Below are 12,131 nucleotides of genomic sequence, written 5' to 3'. Positions count from 1 at the left end.
AGACTATTCGGACTAGACCAACTAAACTTTTACATATTAAACTTACATCTATCTGCTAATTACACATACAATTTAAAGATGATTACAAATGACATATCATTCAAAAAATGTATTTGAAAGGAAGAATTTACATGACCCTTAAAAGGCCCTGGCCACAGTTGCAACACGAATGAGGGACGGTTGCAACATATTAGAAATGCATAAAATTTCACAAGTTAAATTTTGCTTTTTTTTAACTGAGCATGTGCTGTAAGAGTGTCATCACATTAGCATGTTTCTGATTGGAGGAATAAGACTTGTTGCAACCGTGCCCAGTCTCCCCTGCTTTTCATTCGACAGCTATTGATATTATCTCTGCAGATCAAGATTTTATATTGAAGAACAAATTATCACTTTATAACGTGATGCACTGCTGTAATTAAACCAGATTCTTTTTATTTCATATACAGCAAAGCGAGTGTAAGTGAATAAGTCGACCTGGAGTTAATATTGTTTTGTCAAGTGCAGCCACGAGCGAGTGATGGGTCAGTGACACGCAGGACTTTCACACAGGAGGCCGGTGTTTGATTCCTGTGTGAAACCAGTAGTTTATGTTGCTTCTTTCATCCACGACCGCTCTAAAACCTTAGCCATGTTGTCATCAGTGTAACCATGACAACGAAGGTGCTCTAATCCGAAGGAAGTATTTATTTTAACCCAAACTTTTTACTCCATAAACTTAGCTACGTGTCTATTATTGTAACCATGGCGACGAAGTTCCATTACGCCACTGTAGGCGTAGTCTGTGTGTTTATTATTGTAACCATGACAATCGAGGTCCGGTATGCCTGCTGAGCTATTTCAGGAGACGCTCCTGGGGATTGTAACAAACCTCTGTGGTTGTTGGGGCTGGAGGACTTGTTGATCTATCGTCACAAGGTTTAGAGAAAAGAGAGCTGCAATAAATATATTAAAAAATCTTAAGGCACATAATTACAACCAAAAAAAAATTTAGGAACACTGACCAAAATGTATGCAAAGACACATGTTCCTGAAGTTTCATGTCCTTGTACTAAAGAGGGAGTCGGCTCTTTTCCTAACAGCTCAGGAAGGACTTTATAAAGAAGTTCCGGGGGCGTGCGCTGTGGTTATCAGATATATAGCAAATAATAAATGCGTAAATGTTTGGGCAGGACGTCCAGAAGGACGTTGTAGATCAGAGTGTCACAATGAGTCTTCATGAAGCAGCTAAGGGCCAGAGAGCAAGTAATCAGCTCCACCATGGCAAGCTGCAACAATAAAAGTCATGCTTACGTGTCTATGCACATTCCAAAATCCATGAGCATGAAATTGTATAACAATGATGACGCATACTGTTGGAAGTGAGGGTCACATGACTGCTGGACCGAAGAGCAGCAGGAGAACAGGTGTGTTAACTGGGCGGCTCACACGGGTGCCTGGACGGTTCCTTTGTTCTGTGTCCTGAGCTCATTCTCTGTTTGACCTTCAGTTCAGCTGCTTCCCTCTGTCATTTCACCTGAGTGAGTTCATTTCATTATATTTCCTCAAGTCATGTTTATTTTGATTTGAAGTGGTACATCTAATCTCTTTGGTTTGTTCTCGCATGATTAGAGTGAGAATTCTGGACTAGGAACCGAAAGCAGATTTGAAACAGGATTTAATTGTAACTGAGTGACGCAGAGAAAAGAGAACAGAGGCCAGGTGATGGAGAATATGGGGGAAGGAATGGAGGAAGGAGGTCTTGTGGTGCGGAGGCGGAGGACCTGATCCAGGGCATGAGAGGGGAAACCGCACCCACAGCACCTACACACACAGGGGGTGGAGACACAAGGGAACACAGGAAGGGGAAATCAAGGGGCGGAAGTGGCTCACGGTTGAACTGTGTCACTGATGTTTCATTTAGAATCGTTTGTTACTTTATTCAAAATAATATAATAGAATTTGACCCGTGTGCACGTTTTCTTTCATCAACACCTGACTCGCTGCAAGCAAAAGATTAAATACTTTCAAATGGAACCTGCTGACTGCTTCACAGGCACATTGCTATCATGGAATTACATTTTCATTTTCAAGTTTACATGATCATCTAATAAAATTTCCAATAGGCTTCTATAATGACTTTAACATTTATAATTTTTAGCTTTTTATTTTTCCAGATGCTTAGAGGATGGAAAACTATACCATAATGTGATTGTATAATGACTGTGCATTTAAAGGAGAATCCAGCCATTAGTCCTATGCCCCACAACAGTCAATATGTGTGAACGTGCTGCACTCTCCTCTAAAGTTAGAAACCAAAGAGTGAACCTTAAACTGTGCAATGTCATCCCAGTTGGCTCCATGACAATGAATGAGGCTCTGATACTGCAAGGCCTTAAAATGTTTGTCTGATTCCTCGCACCAACACGAGTGTAAATTCAAAATCTGGATGAGACCTGTTAGGAAATACACTACACAGATAATGTAGATTATGGGGTTAGTGAGGGAACTTAGTGGCTCAAAGTAAATTCAGCTATATAACTTCAGTATAGCCTGACTGATGAAAACAAGAGTCTGTCTGTTTTTCTGCTGTATCAGTTCATGATTTGTACTCAATATCTTAATGTGGGGGATTCAATTAAAAAGAGTAATTCAATTCCTGCATTCCACACTTTCATTTGTCACTTCTGACATTTAATCAATATTTTAATCGAATACACGAGTGTTGACTCTTCAAGTCAGCGTCGCTTCTGTTGATCTATGGATTCTCTCTGATTTCTGGCTTTAGGACAGATAATTCAGACTTAACTATCTTTGGGCCCAGGAGTAACACATGTGACATTTAAGCCTTTCATTTAGTCAAAATTGATTTTAAATTAATGAACTGTATGATTAAGAAAGTTGTGATTATTATTTATTAGTAACTTGAACTTCGTGCACAGCTGCTGTTGGACTTATACTTGCAGTTGACCTTCACTTACAGCTGCAGCTTAATGATTTCTGCTGCTGTTTGTGGACTTCATGCTGGTTTACTCTGTGTCCATGAGAATGTGAGTACTTGTGTGTTGTGTAAATGTGTTTTTTAATAAAACAGCATGTTATGTAATCTGATCCCATCCTGCATCTAAGACAAGGGCTGGCGTGGGGAAAATAGCAGGAAATTAACAAACACCGTTCAGGCCCAACGCCAGAACAGTGATGGCCGTCCGGCACGTGTGGCGTGCTTCAGGCCCGGTGGTGGTTTGTTGCACTCCGAAAACCAGGCGGACCGCACTTCAGCCGGATCTCTGGGCCTGAGTCTTTGCCAGAATAATTTGAATAACAGCATCAGAAAAGTAAACAGGGGAACAAACAAACGCAGGAACTTTTCATATGTGACGGAATTCAGGTGAACAGGAAACAGGAATATTTTTGAGCAAATAAAACCGTAACCTGAGCAAAATAAAATCTATTCTGTGCTCAATAATTGTATTTCTCAGTTTGCTATTACCCACATAGTGGCACAATATAATGTGTGTCACTCAGCTTTATTAAATACTATGAGAAGCTGAGAAGCCAAAACTGAATACTTCACTTGCACATAAAAATACACTGGCACTAAGCACTTGCACATACATGCATACTATCAGGAATATAATGTATCTGAATGCATACAGTCATACAGTCATGCATGTGTAGGGCAGCAGCCTAAATAAGCCACTGGGTGTCGCAGTTATTCCCAGGTGAATCCTGCTTTTGGTGTTGTTTTTGACCACTGTGGGACACTGTAGTTTTGAGGTGCCGGACACCATCTTGGTTCCATGTTGTCTTTTCTCACAGTACAAGGTAAGGAGTGTTAACAGCAGCCTGAGTCATCTTGAAATAGCTTAGTTTGAATCACACTTTCAGTCTTTCTGTTCAAACTGTCTGTAATCAAGGTGTTGATTAACAATTCGCCATGAGTCTGAGACGTGAGCAGTTGCATTTCCTGTGTTAAAGCTTGTTCATAATATCGGCTTTCCATGCGTCACTGCAGCACTTGATCAGTGGAAACAGTGTGGGATGTCTGATCTGTTTGGTTCCATGTCCACATGCTATTCATCTGCTAGTTACTTTAGCTTAGCAGCTAGTTTTACTGTTAGCTGTTACTGTATGTAAGAATTAATTTGTAATGTGTGCTTTCTTCTATTCTTGCAGCTCACATCATGTGCTGTGGTACAGTGGATGGATGGGCATCGGTTGAGAAAACTAAGGTCGTCACGTGACTCACTATCACAGGGTGAGGAGCCCTGGAGAGTTATCGCCTCAAGTTCTCTTTGTAAGTTATATAATAAGTTTATCGCGCTACAGTGACTCACTCTCGCCCCTTGAGGAACAAAGTGGTGTAACAAGATGAGACGGACAGTTCAGGACATCTAGCAGCAGTTACACAGTGAACCTTTAAGACAATATGCAGGCACTTATTTCTCAAGATATCACCATTATCAAAATTGTTAAGCTTATAACTATAAATTGATCCTTGATTTGTAGTGTTGGTTTATTTTAATGGTCATTGTGGCGGCTGTAATTGCGGTAATGTTTAAGTGCACTGGCATACACTGAAAAGTGTTCTTAATATTTTGTCAAATCTAATTCCTATAAATGGGAAGGACAAAATATTAGGAACACCTCTCAGTATAGTGTTAGTTTATATATAGTGGTGTCCAAAAGTCTGAGACAACTTTCCCATGTAGCCTCACATGTTACTCCATAGCAGCTCTAGTGTCGCTCAGTTTCATTTACAAAGGAGAATAAAAGGAGCCATTAAAAACACTGAATCAAGTTCAGCAGGGTTTCTCCTCAAGTCGTCGTGTCTCACCTATTTCTCCTAGTGAATTTTAGGAGGAAAATATGTGAAACAACATTTCAGACAAAATAGAAACTAAAGTGAGACTGAAATGAGAATCTCAGTTTTGCCTCTTGAGCTCTAGAAGAGCAAAAACCTTGAGCAGTAAAACTTTCCTCTGGGCAACCAGCCCCTTGAGTACTTCTTCCACCACTGCAGCTGGATCCATCTAAATGGTAAAAGTACAAATGCCACTTAACTACCCTACAATATACCTTTGACCTATCCGGCTAGTCCTCCTCCGGCTGTAGCCACACCTAGCTCTGATGCAGCAGTTAACCTTTGACCCTATGGCCCTTTGCCACATTTCAGTTTACAACCTGATATCCAAAATGAATGGATGACACGCCAACACCACTCCTCCCTGTAAATCCTGATATTTTTTTTTATGGCATTTCATTGCGGATGAGTAAGCTGAGTGTTTCTTTACACAGATGAAAACTGCAACAATGCAGCCTGATTATGACTTTCTGCCGCGTAGTTCATCGCCAGACGACGGGATAAGGGCAAATACCTTGTGTGGGATTTTACCACAGGGTTGACAGTGCTCCGTGTTGGGACCAGTCTGGTGGTTGAATGAGTCTGCGTACAGTCAGACACAGTGGAATGTGTCTCATGTGGTCTTGTTTGATATTCCCTCTGTGTTTGGAGCCAAGCAGGATGAAAAACCAGGGACATTACAAACACGAAGTGAAGGACGGGGCTTGTGTTTGCTGTCAACACAAGCTAATGTAGCCTACTTCTGCCTGTGATCACGCCGCGCACGTACCACACACACTCACACACCCACACACACGCACACACACAATGGAGAAGTAGGAGAGGTGGGCATGTACTCGCCATGAGACAAAGACCTTTTGTCTGCCGGTGTTTGTAATATATCTGATTAACCCCCTCTAGTGGTTAAAAATTCACATGATGACGAATTTAAGAAGAATTCCGTTTATGTATTTCCCCCGTTTCACTGAAGGAGGAAGCTCTCAGCCCATCATCCGGTTTCTGGTCTGAAAGTGATTATGACGTGAGTCTGAGGGAACTGCAGAAGGATATAGACAGAAAAGAGATGTGGATATCTGTGATCGTTTATCAAGAGGAAAAAAATGAAAAAGAGTCTCGGTTGTCGATGATTTGGCTGCATCCCTCAGAGACTGTAGTTTGAAGACGAGGGGAGAGCCCCGCAGACTTCCTGTTGAAGTGGGGGAGCCCCGCCTCCTCTCCCCCGCTCTCAAATTCAAATCTAAACTTGCTTTGTCGCCATGACCATGTTACATAAGCAAAGTCTTCAAAAGTGGGTTGCACAAGGTTTATAATATGGATATAATAATTCAGAATTCAAGAAAATGTGTTTTATTGCATTTATATGAGAACATATGGTTTTCATATCACACATATATACATATAAATAACTGAAAATTAAAGGAATATACTGTAGGCCTATATAAAGAGATATAAAACTGTTTCAAGGACTATTTTGACATTTTAGAAAATGTGATGATTCACTTCCTGTCTGCGCATGAATATTGGCACAGAGCCAAGTGAATGTAATGTTGAAACAATGAGTCACATTATGAAAGAACTATGTTGTTTTACTGGTTCTAGGTTGTGAATGTCCCAAACTTTTGGTATTTAGGTTTAAAATCAAACAAACAAAAAAAAACCCTGCTGTAGCAGGAAGTGTTGCTCTGTTGCTCTCCCTCTTGTTGTTAGCAGAACTGACACAGTTTTGTTTTTTTCTGGGTTGCCCTGTTTGTGTTGGACAGTCATAATGGACAGATTGTGGTAACTTTGTGCGTGTGTCAGCTTCTGGTTTCTCAGATGTTAATCCATCTCGTCTCAACTTTACTTTCAGTTCTCCTGCGCCTGAGGGCTGATCCATACTTCTGTCTATTCTATTATAACCTGTTATATACTGTGGTTGTTCCAGATTGTGGAAGAGCTGTGCTGGACCTCTTACCTGTTATATCTATCCATCTATCACAGTCTCACTCTTTCAGTCTCACCCTTTTTTGTCCCTATCTCGATATTACTCACTTCTTCTGTCTCAGATCAGTAAGCTGGCTCGCACTTCCCCCCTCCCCACTGGGTGACTGACTGGAAACACCCACGCACAACGCATGCGCACGCGCGCACACACACACACACACACACACACACACACACTAGATTTTTGGTTAAAAGAAATTCCATTGGCTTTAAAGTTTTGTCTGGAAATTTTAGAGTTCTGGAGTGACTGTAAACCAGAGAAAAATCACTGAGTGAAACTGAAGTGTAGGATGAAGCTGATCCTGAGGGAGGATAAAAAAATATCTTCACAATATTACTTTGATTACATCACTGCTATAAAACAATGTAGACTGGCATTTGAATACTGCAGGCGTTGTTCGAACCTGCACGGCTTTGTTTTGAATCATTGTCAAGGCTCCAGAGTTTGTATAGAAAAGCCTGAATGACAGGAAAATCAATAGAAATTGATCCACTCGTTGTGATTTGATGTATCGGAGGGAACCATGAAAATGCGGCATCTCAGGCTTAAATATTTTACTCAGTGTAAACATCAGTTGTTCCGTCAAACAGACGCAAAATGTTGACATACAGTTTCACAAAACCAGGTGAGATGACCCGAGTGGCACAGACACAAAAAAAAACCCTGGTGTGAGGAAATGAAGATAGTTTTTGGTTTATTTTATCTGATGTTTGTCTCTGAAACTTTACGCATCTAATCCAATACAGGAATTTAAATAAATAAAATAATAATCCCTAGATTTCACTGTGGTTTTTCATAGGGACTATTTCTTTAGTAGAAAATAGTTCCAACCAAAAAATGTCAAGTGTGCTGTTTGGGGATTATCCAGAGGTAACTGGGGCACACTGGATCATTGCTTTTCAGGTATTCACTTTGAGGCAGACATCTCACAGGTAAAACGAAACTACCTGCGTACTTGCTGTGAGAAAACACATGGAGGACATCATGTCATTTATAGACCTGCTGTGCTGGGGAAGCATCGGCTTTTGTCATGTTTCTCACTCCTCATTTGTTTTCAGCTTTTCCCAGACAACACTGTCTGTTTGTCCTCTCATGTTTTGGGTGAGCTACCCCTTTAGGAGATTACCCGTCGCTCACATAGAAAAGCTGCAGGTGCAATAGATAATATCAGGACATTACAAAAGGAAAGTGTAGACTTGCAAAACAAAAAGCAAAAACGAACACAAAGAAAGTGTTTATATCACAGAATCCAAAGATACAAGCAGCGTGAGAACTCAGGTGTTTTACCGCTCACACTCTCACACTGGATTATTTGGATTAGCTAAAATAAAACTGGATGAATGGTGAACACTCCTCTCTTTGTTGTTGTCCCTAGTATCTCTACGAACCATAAAGAACGACAAAGAGAAGAGAATGTGTTCAGGTAGCATGTCTGTGATGCCAGCGTCCACCTAAACTATAAGCTATGTGAAATATGTCAGGTATGAAACGGATGTAAGGCATTTTGTGCTGTGTAATAAGTTTCAGTGTGTCGGCCAGGAGGTTAGCAAAGAGTCTGCACAATTCTCGCTGATTAATTTATTAACGGACATCTGTCTCTATCAGGCTAAAAAAAAAAAAAAAAAAAAAAAAAAAAAAAAAAGCAGAAATGATTTTGTTGAATAGAATCCGCTATCACAGGAAATCAATTAATCATCAGTGCCATAAAGTTTTTAACACATGATAGATATATTCCTCCAATAATGAGCTCACTGTTGCTCGCTGCTTGTCATGTTTTTCCTCATTAAACCCCCCTGAAGCTGATTAGTAGCCAAAGTGCCAAACATTGGAGGGCACTGCACAGTCAATACACACTGTTGCCCATTTCGAAGCAACGATTTCATAAGCTATTGTAACTGTCAGTGTCTATCTGCTGCCATCTAGTGGTCAAAGAGGAGGAGTGGTTTGTGTAGATGTGTACAGACTGGTTCAAAGGCCGTCTATAAAGATTCAGAAAATGATTCAAACGTGTGGTTTGGAGCTGAAAGACGACGCGTGATGAGCAGTTTATTGCAAATTTATATTAAGGATCATTGTCCTAAACAAAGCCGTAAAACTGCCCTTTATTTGTTCAGGGAAAACAGGGGAATTACGACGGAAGTTTGATGAGGAGCAGCAGTCAATCGTTTTCCCTCCAGGGAGGGGAATTTATTATCACGTGGTACTTTCTTAGAAGTAATGTTGTTACTTAACAGTGTGACGGAAGTGTTTTTTCCCACACTGCATCAAATAAAAAAAAATTTAAAAAATACAATCATGAAGTGAGGAATTAAAGATTTGAAGATGTTATGATAGAAGAAAGTTGAAATACAAAAACTGGACTGAATTAAAAACTTCAATGAGAAAAGAAGAAGAACTGGAGCCAAACTGAAGTAAAAAAAAAAATGTGAAAGAACAGAGGAGAAGAAACTCAGAAAGAAACAACAACAAAAAAAAAAGCGGATTGGAAAGCAGACCACAGGGGAAAAATATTAATGAATGAGGATCTGAATAGAAACAAAACAAAAAAAAAAAAAGGTGAAACTTCTGAGAAGGAAGGAGTTGGTGGAAAAACGGCGTGAAAAGAGAAGTGAGTGGGTTTTGAAATAAAGCCAGATGTGGTGACCAAGTATTGGTGGATCTATTTTTATGTGGAGCTAACAAGCTATTTTCAAACGTTAGAAATGTCAGAACTAATTTACCATGTGATAAGAAGTCTCTGTAGCAGGGTGGGCAAACTGACAAACTGATAGTCTTTAATCAATTAGTAAGCCAATATCTGATTATGTTAACCTAGCAAACATTAGTCTTTAAGTTGCTGGCGTTTGTTATTTGTGATTGATTTATTTGTGTGATGTAATTTAAAACCTTCCCAGTGTCAGGTCAGATGTCAATCTAAGCTAATGCTAGTTTTGTCAGTTGGTTGAGTTAAATACGCAGTTAACAGTTTAATAACTGGCAGTTATTCATTAACAACTAATCTCTACATAAGAAGCGGTTTGTGTGGTGTGACCTGTTTTCATTTATTGATGTGTAAGTTTCCGCTCGTTAAACAATGACAAGGTTAATCCTGAGTTTATGAAGATCTGATGCAACCGGCAGGTCTGTAAAGTAGCATGAGAGAGGAGGAAATATTACCAACTGGGTTTTAACGGAGTCATTTTCGTTTTCAGCTTTTGTGACATTTACTGAGAACTGCTCCAAAAAACACCAATTACGGTACTTAACAAAAGGAGTGGTGAGTTCTTTGTAACTGCAGGTGGTTTCCACCAGTGTCTCGAGTGCTGATAAACACCAGTAACCTGAGAGAGAAATGATATCAGACTGATAGGGATTGTCCAGAGGAATCGTCTTCAACAATCTGCAGAGAGAGTTCAAACTTCATACAACATTTTAACACGTAGTTTTTACACAGAATCATTGTTCATGTCTCTCCTTCAACATGACACCTGTACCCACTGGTAATTGCTGTAATGTTGTATTTCGGTCACTAGGTGGCTGTAAAATCACAACCAGCTGGTAAACACACAGCCCTGACATATGGCTGCTGTGTTAGCTGCTGATTTCACATGTCCAGCAACTACAAAGCAGCATCAGCACTCATCTGAAGTCGTCCTTTTGTCCACCTGACCAATGTAAGTCCAACATTCACTCTGCTTTCAGCTTTGCTTTGGGTCTTCACTAACTTCTGTGAAAAATACCTGCTAAATATCTTCAGCTGCTAAATCCTTCAGTTTCTCCATCAGCTAGTCACAAAGTGTGTGTCTGCTGTCTGATGTACTGGGCGGGTAGGAAGCATGTACAGCAGCTTTATCAGAGCTGGGTTACAGAAAACAAATAGACAAATAAAAAACTATGAGCTAAAAGTTGAAAAGAGTTGAAAAGAGCTGCTGGGTCATTGAGTTAATTGAGTTGTCACTCTGAACACCCGCCTTTCACATTAAACACAGTCATAGGGCACATTTTTAATATTAAACTTAATATGAAAATCCCCTGCTACCTGTTGTCAAACATCAATTCAAGATTCAAATTCAATACTTCTGTCTGTAAGTTCCTTAGATAATTCCCCCGTTGTCCATTACTACAGATAAATGGGCAACCTGCTGTGTCTACGACCTTTGTTTTTATTAAGATGAAAGTTAAAAAATGTAAAATAGTGATAATATTAAACTTGATTTCTGTACCCATACGCAAATGTAATATGAATGTCTGTATGATATATATGTACATATCAAATAAATATACAAATGAAATGAAAATCGATTATTTTTACAGCATCAGTCTTGATATAGGGACATACAGTATACTGTGTGATATATTATATTTCTGAATGGGATATAGCACAAACCATGTATGAAAGGTTTTACATTAAAGCCAATTATCGTGAAATTTACAATAAAAGATATGAAATATGATAAATAAATACAAATAATATATATATATATAATATAGATAAAGTAACAGATAAAGTAACAGAGGTGCAGAGAGTTTCGGGGTCATTGTTGAAAGTGCATTTCAAGTCAAACCACTAGATGTCAGCACTTCTCTTTCTGTCTGATCCCTCTCAGTTTTAATTGAATGACTGATGAGCATATGAGTTCATGCCCCACTCCCCCCCCCTTTTTTTTCACTGTCTCTCTATACCTCCCCCGCCCCCTCTCTCACAGCCAAAATAATAAAATGCTGACTTCTCAAAGTGCCATCAGTATGCCTGTCTCAGCAGAGCAGCCCTGAAGCCTGACGCAAGAGAGAAAGAGAGGAGTGGGTGGGTGGGGGGTGTTCAGAGAGTCAGAGAGAAGAGGAGGAGGAGGAGGAGGAGGAAGGGGGGGGTAAAGAAAAAAGAGAAACAACTTTCTCTGGTTTCTATCTGCAGGCGCTGCCTTGCCGAGGGGCTTCAGTACTGCGCTTCTGTGAAGGTAGGTGTGAGGCTGCTTCCTCCTGTCTCTGTTGTTCTGTGTGTGTGTGTGTGTGTGTGTGTGTGTGTGTGTGTGTGTGTGTGTGTGTGTGTGTGTGTGTGCGTTTTTTTGGGGGGGATCCTTGTGGCATGTTGGGGTGATCCCAACTTTAATCTCTCCCTCTGGGTTGCCTCTTTGATAAGGGTGTGTGTGTGTGTGTGTGTGTGTGTGTGGGGGGGGGGCTTAGTTAAACCAAAGCCTCTTGTGTGAATGTGAGATTCTTGAGTTGTGGAACAGGACGAATGTGAATTGTTGTCCAGAAATCAGATGTTTCTGAGCAGATGCATTTTATTTTATTTGAAGAGTTTGAACTCGTGTCAGCTTGGGGGGG

At 40.2% G+C, this 12,131-nt stretch overlaps 1 protein-coding gene across 1 annotated transcript in view; it reads left to right on the top strand.

Moving 5' to 3' along the window:
* Positions 1-11,656: 11,656 nt before the first annotated feature.
* The window catches only part of tmod4 (tropomodulin 4 (muscle)), a 16,629-nt gene continuing 16,154 nt past the window's right edge, over positions 11,657-12,131 (top strand). The window contains exon 1 of the mRNA XM_023425500.2: positions 11,657-11,761. The gene's annotated coding sequence lies outside the window, so the exon portion shown is untranslated. The remainder of the gene's footprint in view (positions 11,762-12,131) is intronic.

Source organism: Seriola lalandi, unplaced genomic scaffold (assembly GCF_002814215.2).
Source record: "Seriola lalandi dorsalis isolate HSWRI2012SDOR001 ecotype SW California unplaced genomic scaffold, Sedor1 jcf7180002054782, whole genome shotgun sequence".
NCBI classification, from domain to species: domain Eukaryota; kingdom Metazoa; phylum Chordata; class Actinopteri; order Carangiformes; family Carangidae; genus Seriola; species Seriola lalandi.
Note: the sequence above shows the minus strand (reverse complement) of the source record. Positions and strands in the feature narration are given on the sequence as shown.